General features: G+C 41.5%; 1 protein-coding gene across 2 annotated transcripts in view; it reads right to left on the minus strand.

The window, feature by feature from the left end:
• The window catches only part of CFAP58 (cilia and flagella associated protein 58), a 141,883-nt gene that overhangs the window by 71,381 nt on the left and 58,042 nt on the right, over window positions 1-12,460 (minus strand). The window lies entirely within an intron of this gene.

Raw genomic sequence — 12,460 nt, forward strand, 5'->3', positions numbered from 1 at the left:
AAGACAGTGCTATTAACCTCATTTTAAAGATGGGGCAAATGGGGTACAGAGAGGCTGACTTGCCCTTAGTGCTGCACATCAGGAGTGTAGATGTAAGCGGGATCTGAATGAATGCTTCTCTGAGATCTAGCGGGGGGGGAGGGGTGTGAAGACTTTGGGTGTGTTTATGTAAATACAAAAAGAAAAGGAGTACTTGTGGCACCTTAGAGACTAACCAATTTATTTGAGTTTCTCCCGCTCTGGTTAGATATTCAGGAGATAGAGCGGTGTCAAAGTAATCACATTTGGCTGGTGTTGGGTTACAAATCATTTTAGTACTGAATGCAGGGGTAGTGAAATACGGTTACCTATTTGTAATTATTGTAGGAAAGCAGGACTGTGCTTAACCTGTCCCAGATAAGGAGGCAACCAGCTGAAAGAACATTGTTAAGCCAGGGGTTCGAATGCCAGAGCCCTGTGATAGTAAGACAGCTGGGAGCAGGTGTCTCAGCCAGGAGGCTGTGAACCCTCCCCAAGGGTCTTCCCTGGACTGGTTAAACCTGTTCCTCCCCACTGTTCAAAGAAAGAGCTAAATGGGTTTCATTAGGAGCCTCTTTTGTTATTTTAAATGCTCAATCTCTGAGAGCTGCAATAACTTGAGCTGGGACAGTGTCTCTGCCCAGCCTGCAAAGAGCTGACAATCACTAGGAGACTGATGTGCAGAGGTCACAGCAGAGAGGCAGGTGGCAGCAGAAGGTGATTGACAATTGGCTGGTGAGGTAGCGAGTGCAGCGAGCAGGGCAGCTGGCGGAGAGGCGCAGTGGGCAAGTGCCCAAGCAGCAGAGCGAGTAAGGTGCCTCCTTACCTCCACCCAGGGTGGGAGGCAAACTCTGCAGATGCACCTCTGAACTCTGGGTCTGCACTGACCAAGGACAGCAACTATGAGTGGGATGCAGAGAAGGGGCAGGAACTTTTATAAAGGGACTTTTGGGTTGCTGGACTTAAGAACCTGAGGGGGAAAGGAGACTGCCCAACTTACTTGGGGAGTGGGTCTTTTGCTCATGGTTTATGTTTATGAACCCTGTTTGCAGACCTTTCCCAAATTAATGCCAAGTTACTTCCTTCCCTTTATTAAAAGTTTATTTTCTACACTCAGACTCTGTGCTTGCAAGTGGGGAAGTATTGCCTCTCAAAGGTGCCCCAGGGTGGTGTATAATTTTCCCAGGTTACTGGGTAGAGGCTTGAGCCAGTTCTGTGTTGTGTCAATGGAAAGGAACCCCTAGATATTGAACCCGGCCCTGGTTGCTGCTGGTTCCACCTGGCAGAAGGATTACATCGGGAACATCTCTACAGTGTATTCCATATATCTATTGCTATCAATCTCTCACCTGCATACTAAAGTTCATGTATTGGGAGTACGTGCATTAAAACACAGGATGCCAAGGATGGCTTAGGTGTAATTAAATTAATCCTGAATGATGCAGAAGGATGGAATCTGAAGACCTGCTAGAGGTCCCTTTCAACTCAAATGAATCCACAAATTCCCCTAAAAACATTAAAAATGGATTAAGTATGTATGTAGGTTTCCTATCTATAAACCCAAATGAATTTCTGCTCCAACAGCAATGTCCTCCTCCTTATAAATGACATCTTTATCCCTGAAATATTTCTGGACAAAACACCATCAGAGCAGCTAAAAATGGCAAGGACATCCCTGAATTGTTATTGGGATCCATTTTCTTCTAATTTCTCAAATAAATTCACATCTTGCTGCTGTCCAAAAACATCTATCACAGGAAATCTGTTTTTTCTGGGCAGCAGGGGTGTGTAATGTAATTGCACAAAGATTCAATAAGAACTAAACTGGTCCACTGAAAAAATTCTTCATCAAAAATGTTTTGTTTGGGTGCTAAGTAATCTGCTTTGCTTTCCATCTCCCACTGCCAGACATATTATCACTATTTGTTTTTATTGGAAAACAATTTTCTTAGTGTTAAACACAGATGATTATCTTCACCTGATGCAGTTAAACTCATCACTACCATTCCTGCCTTGTTTTTAAAAGTGCGATTTAAATAGACATCCCCTAAACAAAAACAAAAAAGGTTGCTTTCTACTGAAGACTTTATTCTCATCTGTTTGACTGCAGTAGACAAGGCTGGGGGTAGCGGGGAGGGCAGAAAATAATATAAATGTCAACATGTTTTTAAAAACAGTTTATCATGCAGCATGTTTCCAGAGCACATAACTGTTCTAATTCTAGATGGATTTAGATTAGAAAGACTAAAACAAACTAATGTACCTTGAGATATGTTCTGAATACATAAGAGTCAAATTTGCATTGTGAAACTCACCCCTGTGCAGAGAGCAAGCACATACCCTAAGCATCATTTACGTCCCAGTTTAAGCCTCTATGTTTATAGGGAATTTAAGAGGTACATGCATAGACTATGCTATCCTTCTGCACAGGTGAACTTTGCCCTCTGGGCCTAAGAAATATGCCAATTTATGACATCACAGCTCCTTGTTTATAAAAGGAGTTAAGCCTACAGCAAACTTGGGCACTAATCCTGCAGTCTGCTCCATGTGGGATGGACACACAGAGCCCCACTGACTTCATGATCAGCACTTATAGTTGTAAAAAGAAAAGGAGGACTTGTGGCACCTTAGAGACTAACAAATTTATTTGAGCATAAGCTTTCGTGAGCTACAGCCCACTTCATCGGATGCATCCAATGAAGTGAGCTGTAGCTCACGAAAGCTTATGCTCAAATAATTTGTTAGTCTCTAAGGTGCCACAAGTACTCCTTTTCTTTTTGCGAATACAGACTAACACAGCTGCTACTCTGAAACCTGCACTTATAGTTGTATAAGGAAAGGGAATAAAAGATTAATCAAAAAGGGGATGTGTCAGTGATAAAATAGAAGGCATTAAAGAAATGGCAATTGTTCAGAAATATAATCATACCCACCCATGCAAAGAATCCGAAAAAAGAATCAAATCCTTTAACATAACACAAGATACCAGAATGCAAAACATTTCCACCTACAGGCACCAGTAAAGTGACTGAACAACGGCCAAGTTCAGTGGCAAGCACAAAGAAAGGAAAATAAAAAGGATGTCACAAGAAGGAAAGAACCTGAAAAAATGCTCCTGAAGGATAAGTCAATATCTGTAGTACCTACATATGTTACTTTATATACTGCATTGGAGACCTCTATTCAAGTCAGATCCAAGTCACTAGGTGAAATAAATTTGACCGCAATAGCTCAGTAGGTGGCTATGCATCAAAACTTATGTATCAGTAATTACACATTTGCGGTTGGTCTTTGGCTAGAAGTGTTCCAGAGCTGGAGTTCATGGGAAGTTATTCTTCATACTAAGAAAGAATGGTGCTCTCTTTTGAGTCCAAATCTAGACCACTGGAACCTTGCCTAAGGCAATTCTGAATGTGTCTTTCAGTATGCTGGCTGCTATGTGTATCGCAGGGGCTGGGGGGATTTCTTTGCGGCTACTAGCTCCCAATTACAAAGCAAAAGACAAACAATGTGTCTAACACTCCACTGTATTACTCCAGCCGTATGACAGTGTAACTCCACTGGCATCTGCACAGCTGGCTTAGAGCTGGAATCATGCAGTTGAAAATCAGGCCCCATGTGCTCATTCTTTTTCCTGGCTCCTCACGTTGCATAAAGACAGCCTCAATGTTCTCCTTTTTTCGGGGGGTGGGAAGAGTATTTTTCTGCTTGTTTTTCATATTAGAAACATTTGGTCAACCCTAAGGCCTTGTCTACACTTAAAGTTTTGCCAGCATAAGTATGTCAGATAGGGGTTACGGGGTATGATTTTTTTGCCATAGTGTAGATGCAGTTATACCAGCAAAAAAAAGTCCTTTTGCCCGCATAGCTTATTTAGCTCGGGGAACTGGTATAAGATATTCAGACAAAAGGGATGTGTCAGAGATGCGTTTGCCAATATAAACTTCACTAGAAGGATTTTCTGGTATAGCTATACCAGTGTAGCTACACTGGCAAAGCTTTTAAGTGTAGACAAGGTCTAAAGGTATGTCTACATTGCAAATGGGCATGATTGTAGCATGGCTAGGCATACCCGTACTAGCTTTAATCTAGCTAGCATGGGTAACGATAGCAGTGAAGATGCAGTGGCACAGACTTCAGTGTGGGTTAGAAACCCAAATACATACCAGGGTCCCCAGCAAGCTTGTAATAGGGCAGCTAACCTGTGCTGAAGCTCATTCTGCTACGTCTGCACATATTGTTACCCACACTAGCTAAATTAAAGCTTGCATGGGTATGCCTACCTGTGCTTCAATTAATTTACAGTGTAGACATACCCCAGACTCAATATGCCATCCCCTTAATTGCAGGCTGCAAGAACTGCGCAATGGGCTTCAACCTCCAGATGTGATGTTACAGTCCGGTTCTCCAGATCAGAGGATGTCAAAGTCCCCCAGGAAACAGAGGTAGACTATGACCTGACATATAAAAATCTACATAAAAAATCCCTCCTTTTTATTTTTTGGATGGAAAAATCTCCTTAAGAGGGCATCATAAAGAAGCTGTACCAGGTAAGGATAATTTTTCAGGCGGAAGGGGCTTGCAGTTCCACTGATGCACGGCTGGAGTAATAGAGTGAAGTATCAGGCACATTGTTTTGGCTTTGCAATTGGGAGCTAGTAGTGGCAAAGAAATTTGCTCCCCTGTTGTACACATAGCAGCCAACGTACTGAAAGACACATTCAGAATTGCCTTAGCCAAGGCCCCAGTGATCTAGATTTGGACTCAAAAGCAAGCGCCATTCTTTCTTAAAATGAAAAATAACAGCCTATGAACTCCAGCTCTGGAACACTTCCAGCCACAGACCAACCGCAAATGTCTAATTACTGATATGGAAGTTTTGATGCATAGCAGCCTGCTGGGCTATTGCAGTTAAATTAATTTCACCTGTTGCCAGGGATCTGGCTTGAACTGAGGTCTCCAATGCAGTATATAAAGTAATGTATGTAGGTACTTCAGATATTAACTCATCCTTCAGGAGCATTTTTTCAGGTTCTTTCCTTCTTGTGACATCCTTTTTATTTTCCTTTCTTTGTGCTTGGCACATTGGTAGCTGAACTGGGCCTGTAAGTTTCACTGCGTGCAAAACACTGGTCCAAACTACACTAAAGACTCTCTGCAGGCAAGGAGATAGAGAGATGGTGATCTGTAAGTCAGAGGTGGTAATATTCAGGTAGAAAAATGTATAACATGATTCAGTTGCTGGAAGGTGAAGTTAGACAAATCCAGACTGGAAATAAGGTGTAAATTATTAACAATGAGGGTAATTAACCATTAGAAAATATGGTCATGGTGGATTGTCCATATTTTAAAATCAATTTTAAAATCAAGATTGGATGTTTTTATAAAAGATATGCTCTAGAAATTATTTTGGGGGAGCCCTTTGGCCCATATTATGCAGAAGGTCAGACTAGATCACAGTGGTCCCTTCTGGCTTTGGAATCTAGAAAGCCTACTTACTGTAGGTTAAAATAAATTAGTAGGGATTCCATAATGAATAATTTCCTGAAGTGAATTATAGGTATTTTTACCTAAACAGATTATTTTCTGTCATAAAATGCCCAGCTACACCTATCTACCCTCCATGTAATGTGTAAGCTCACAAATGAAGTTGTTTCCAACAAATATAAGCAACCCTCACCTTTACGACATTTGACTTATGATGAATGGCACTTACAACGTTTCTGAATTGACACCCTCATTTGACTTACAAAATTGATTTAGACTTTACGATGCTCGGTCTCGCAATGGAGTGGATTGCGATTCTGAGTTACGACATTTCGACTTACGACGCAATTTTCAGAAACCAATTTTGTCGTAAGTCCGAGGACTGCCTTTATGCAAATAAGGAAGCCACTGAAAGCCAACCAAAGCATACATATGCCAGTTCTGAGAGCGCAAAATAAATCTCAGCCACTATGAATGAGTAGAGATAGTCACCTAAAGTGAAGCTGAACCTTCAGGAAACCAAAATAAAGACAGATAAACACGCACACCCCTAACATGACAGAATAGGTGTTCACTAGCAGAAGGGCCCTTCTGATGAGCAGCTCCTTTTTTCCGAGTGACTGATGAGACTCTTCCAGGTCATGTTCAAAACAATGCAATATATATTAAACACTGTTGCAGCAATGAAGGACCTAGCGGAAGCAGGCTCCATGACAGGCTGGTGGGAGAAAGCGGTTTTGAGAGGACTAGGCTCCCATAAGGCATGCTGAGGAAAATGCCTGGGATTTTTAAAATAAGTGGATCAAGATCGTTTTATAACAAACAGCCAGGCCGACCATTTCACAGTATACATAGAACTAAATGCTGAAGCTCCTGGACATTTTTACTCAGTCCTTACTTGGTCAAAACTTGCATTGACTTCACTGAGATTTCTGCCTGTGTAAAAACGTGAGTTTGGCCATGTCTACACTGTGAGCTAGGGGTGTGATTCTCCTGCATTAGGCCTCATCAAGCTAGCATGGGTGTAAACAGCAGTGTTGTCGTGGCCGCATGGTGGTAGCAGCAGCAGAGGTGGGGTGCTGAGTGTATAGCCACCAGTTTCAGGTGGGCTTTTACTCAGCACAGCTCGGCCGTGTCTCCGCTGCTGCTACTCATGATTCCGCGGCTACCCAGATATTCATACTCACACGAACTTGAGGAGGGCTAGCGTTAGTTTAGGTACATACGCAGCAGAATTACACCCCTAGTTCGTAATGTAGATGTAGCCTAGCATTAGTCTCCTGTTACAGCTTAAATACATTGTTCCATACAGTCCCAACACATTATGTTCTGTGGACCAGCATTAGCAGTGATTTCAACACACCTCTGAGGAACAGTTTGTTAGATCCTGTCATAAATATAAAGGGAAGGGTAAACCCCTTTAAAATCCCTCCTGGCCAGAGGAAAGCTCCTCTCACCTGTAAAGGGTTAAGAAGCTAAAGGTAACCTCGCTGGCACCTGACCAAAATGACCAATGAGGAGACAAGATACTTTCAAAAGCTGGGAGGAGGGAGAGAAACAAAGGGTCTGTGTGTCTGTCGATATGCTGTTTTCTGCCGGGGATAGACCAGGAATGGAGTCTTAGAACTTTTAGTAAGTAATCTAGCTAGGTATGTGTTAGATTATGATTTCTTTAAATGGCTGAGAAAAGAACTGTGCTGAATAGAATGACTATTTCTGTCTGTGTCTCTTTTTTGTAACTTAAGGTTTTGCCTAGAGGGATTCTCTATGTTTTGAATCTAATTACCCTGTAAGGTATCTACCATCCTGATTTTACAGAGGGGATTCCTTTACTTCTATTTACTTCTATTTCTATTAAAAGTCTTCTTGTAAGAAAACTGAATGCTTTTTCATTGTTCTCAGATCCAAGGGTTTGCGTCTGTGGTCACCTATGCAAATTGGTGAGGATTTTTACCAAACCTTTCCCAGGAAGTGGGATGCAAGGGTTGGGAGGATTTTGGGGGGAAAGACGTGTCCAAACTACATTTCCCAGTAAACCCAGTTAGAGTTTGGTGGTGGCAGTGGATATTCCAAGGACAAAGGATAAAATTAATTTGTACCTTGGGGAAGTTTTAACCTAAGCTGGTAAAAGTAAGCTTAGGAGGTTTTCATGCAGATCCCCACATCTGTACCCTAGAGTTCAGAGTGGGGGAGGAACCTTGACAGATCCCTACTCAGATACCACAAGGATGAGTATGGTGTAAGAACCCAAAATTAAATGGAACAGAACAACTGTCAAGTTAACAGAGAGAATACACATCATCTATTTCCAGTACTTATCTGGCCGCCATTACTATGGTATCTGAGCACCTCACAATCTTTAAGGTATTTATCCTCACTACATCCCCATGATGTATGCTATAATCCCCTTGGGAAACCGAGGCACAGAGAAACTAAGTGACTTGCCCAAGTCACAGAGAAAGTCTGTAGTAGGGCCACAGGGAATTGAACCTCAGCTTTTCAAGTTCCAGGTTACCAACCAAGCCAGCATCTTTTCCCAAGTAATGACTTCAACAGAATTATGCTGATTTGTACCAACTGAGGATTTGGGCCAATATGATGTGTGCAAGCCAGCAAGATGTGGGAGTCCAGGGTGCTCCCAAGCTTGCAGATCCTAATTCCCCAGTCCTGGTCTTTAGTTGTTGCTGAATATTAAAAAAAAAAAATCCAGTAAAAATGTAGCAGAACGGTACCGTCACTACGATAGGCTAAGTTTAAATGAGACTAAATGGTAGGATTTTATTTTTGTTACCAGGAGGCAATCAAGCATCCTTTCAACTCATGGTTGAAAATGTCCCTATGCTGTATATGCTCCCTTATGCTTATGATCAATCTTTAGAGAAGATAACTGACAACTGAGACATAACGTGAACCTTCCCACTGTAATAAACTCAGAGGCCTGCAGTAAAATAAACCAGACTTTTAGCCAGTCAGACATAAAATCAAATTAAAGAACGAATTCACTTTGAAGAAACAGAACTAGATTTTAAACAAATATAGCAGCACATAATTCACTTTTAATGGGACATTTTCCTAAAGCCACACTAATTATAATCCCAACAAGGCAATTTGGTTACTTTGTGCATTTAGTACATGTCACTGTTCATTATGCAATTAAGCACCATACCTGTGAAGACCTCACCCCATATACACAAAATGGGCAAATACTTTTTTAATCATTATTTATGATTCACTCTCCGGAGCATCTCTGCTGCAATAATAAGATCTTATAGCCAGAAAGCACCTTTTGCCCTGAAGGATCCAAAGCATTTTATATACTACAGTACACATGTTCACAAAGACTTTCACCCACCACTGAAATGGGATGACATGCAGCCGCATTTTTTACAGAGCACAGCAATACTATGAATGGTAGTTTAAGACACAACTGAAGAATATTGTCTTGTTGAAACTGCAAGAGGACTGTAAGGAGTTAATAATTTAACACACACGGAGGCATTTCTCTATTTGTCACTTAAAGTGTAATTTCTTCTCTGGAAAATGGCTCTAAAAATGGTAGTGTGGTTCTTCATATTTATTACCTATCAGTGGTTGATTTACAGAGCAAATCTACTCAGATGGCAGGTTAAAAAGGGTGGTTTTGTTTACTGATAGTCTGGAATCTGAGAGTCAAGCTGGTTTCTTCCTGGCTCACATATCACCAGCAAGAAAGATTCTCCATTTGAAAAGTAGTTAATTTTTCTGTTGATGATGTGTAAGCCAGAATGGAATGTAGCACATTCTCTCATAGCTGCATTGTTTCTGCAGATCTAAGAGGAGTAAAAAGTAATGAAAACATATTTTCGAGGCTAAAGTGGATATGACCAAATACATATAGGAGCAAGACTAAGTAGATAGCTATCTATATTCAGCGGTTCTTAATCAAAAATATTCCATCAGTGTGTCCACCTGATCCTAAAAGATGGTCCCCACTCAGTGCTTTGTGTGATTTTTCAAATATTATTCACACACAAAAAAAAGACTGGAGTCATGAATGGAAGGCAGAGCTGGAGTATATATGATACAGGTAGCATGTATTTTTCTTGTGCAAATGTTATGGTTCTGCTGTGAGAATGTGGTAAAATGAACACTCTCCAAACCTTGCATGCAACTGAGAGTAGGTGGCCCAACCGTTTCCAGAAAACAGGGATATTTCCAAATACCAATTCCTTACACTGTGCTCAATGCCCAGTCCACAAAGCTCCCTCCATGCCAGGTGTAACTCCATTTTTGTTCATATGTTTTGATTTGTGTGTGTAGTCCGTCGGTTCGAAGATGACGTTTTCATGCTCTCTCTTTTTGTGGATTCTGGAGTGACTCTGAAGTCCAAAGCATGAGGTGCATTCTCATGAGCAGATCGGGCAGACAAAGTCATTGGTGAGCATCTTGGTAGCTATAGCAGGGGTATGACACTTTTCCCTGGCAGCTAACAATCAATTATTTCTGTCTTCTTCGAAGGCTCTGAGTGTTGTATGTTGCCATACTGATCTATTTAACACAGCCTTCTCAAGATCATCTGGTTTTACTGCACCAAAGTGTGTGCTGTTCTTGATGCTGTCCTGGTAGCACTTTCTGGGGCGGCCTTGATTCTGGAGTCCTTGTGCCAATTCGCCATAGAAAATGTTTCTGGGGAGTTGATATTCAGGTATCCTAATGACATGTCCAACCCAGCATAGTTGGGCTTTTATCAGCATGGCCTGGATGCTGGTGGCATTTGACTTTTGGAGAACCTCCAGGTTGGTAATTTTGTCCTGCCAGTGGATCCCCATAATGGCACGCAGAGACCGCACATGGAAGGCCTCTAGCTATTTGATATGCCATTTGTATGGTGTCCAGGTCTCTCAACCGCAGAAGAGAGATGTGAGCACAAAGGCATGATAACATTTTGTTTTTGTTGAGAGGGTTATTGTTGTGGGATTTCAGGACTTTGTTACGTAGCTTTCCTAATGACTGAGAAGCTTTCTCTGCCCTGTTTGTAATCTCTTTATCAAGCGATCCATCATTAGAGATATTGCTGCCAAGATAGGTAATGGATATGCTAGGGGATATGACACGGCGTGGTGAAAATGATTGGTGCACCACCAGAGTTTTCTCCAGGCTGATTGTGAGGCCAAACAATTTTGATGCTTCAGCAAAGCGATCTATGATGCGCTGGAGAGCTCCCTCTGTGTGTGCTAGGAGGGCACAATCATCTGCAAAGAGCACTTCTCTTATTAGTTTCAGAGTAACAGCCGTGTTAGTCTGTATTCGCAAAAAGAAAAGGAGTACTTGTGGCACCTTAGAGACTAACCAATTTATTTGAGCATGAGCTTTCGTGAGCTACAGCTCACTTCATCAGATGCAAGTGAGCTGTAGCTCACAAAAGCTCATGCTCAATAAATTGGTTAGTCTCTAAGGTGCCACAAGTACTCCTTTTCTTTTTTCTCTTATTAGTAGTTCTGTAACTTTTCTTTTTGCTTTAAGCCTATAAGATTGAATACTGAGCTATTGTGTCTGTATCTGATGTATATGCCTCTGTTGAGCCCATCTGTAGCACGGTTGAGAACTTTGGTGAAGAAGAGGTTGAACAGTACAGGGGCAAAGACCAAGCCTTGTTTGACTCCATTTGAAATGAGAAAGGAGTTAATGAGATCTCCATTAAAAAGTACCTGACTTTGCATCCCCTCATGAAATAAACTAATGATCTTTACAAGTTTTGGTGGGCAACGAAGTTTGCTGAGGATCATCCATGATCCTTCTCTATTGACTGCATCAAATCCTTTTGTCAGACCAATGAAGACACTAAACAGATCCATGTTTTGTTCGATACATTTTTCTTGTACTTGCCTGATACTAAAAATCATGTCTATGGTGTTATGACCAGGTCTGAATCCACACTGAGTATCAGGTAGATTGGCTTCTGAGACAGATGAAATCAATCAGTTCAGGAGGACACAAGCAAAGATTTTTCCAGCAACAGATAGGAGATATCCCACAGTAGTTATCACAGACCATTTTGCTGCCTTTATTTTTAAATAAAGGAATAATTGTGGCATCTTTGAAGTTTTGTGGCATTTCTTCATTGTCCCAGGTGTCAGTAAGGATCTTCTGGAGTGCTGTTACCACCTTTGGACCCACAGATTTATATATTTCTGCCAGTATTCCATCTCTGCCCGAGGATTGTTGTGTTGATTTAAACACATCCAAAGCACCCAGCACGCCTACCCAGAAATCTGAGAACATTCACAAAACTCACTGTGTTCCACATATCGCAAGTACACAAAAAGCAGTGTGGTTCTTTGAACCAGCATCATAGCCCCACCAATCTATTACAGTCTCCAGTTTAGAGCATTCCAGAGATTAACAGCAAAACATCAAAACATCAAGAATTCTCACTTTCCCCCAAGGGCCCAGAAAAGACCTGACCTGCATGCAACAAAAGACCCATAAAAAATTCACCTCTATTTGGAAGTGGCAAGTCTGCCCATAGCATTTACAGCTCTACCATAAAGGGACCCGTTTATATCCATGTTATCACCTTCCACTCACAGTAGCATAAGAAAAAGATTCTGTTGGTGACAGGAATCAACAAAAGCTTCATTTCTTCCTGCGATGGCAGAGCAGTTCCTGGGAGACCAGGGCAGTTTAGAACAATAACTAAAGGTGGAAAAATGTCAAATATCTTTAAACACAAGGGGCTTTATTCAGATTGAAATATGTATGGTAGGACCTTTTGGGATAGATGTGTTCTATACTCTGGCTGCATACATTAACTGCAGAGCAAACTCAATAAGCAAGGCCAAGGGGAGAGAAGAAAAAGGCTTCACAGTATGGAACTTAGTTGCTACTTGTTTCCTAGAGTCTTAAACCTCAGCCAGGGTCCGGTCCCTCTCTTTATCCCCAATAGGGGTCCTCTATTTGCAAATGTGCATGAATG

The sequence above is a fragment of the Caretta caretta genome, chromosome 7 (genome assembly GCF_965140235.1).
Source record: "Caretta caretta isolate rCarCar2 chromosome 7, rCarCar1.hap1, whole genome shotgun sequence".
NCBI classification, from domain to species: Eukaryota; Metazoa; Chordata; order Testudines; family Cheloniidae; genus Caretta; species Caretta caretta.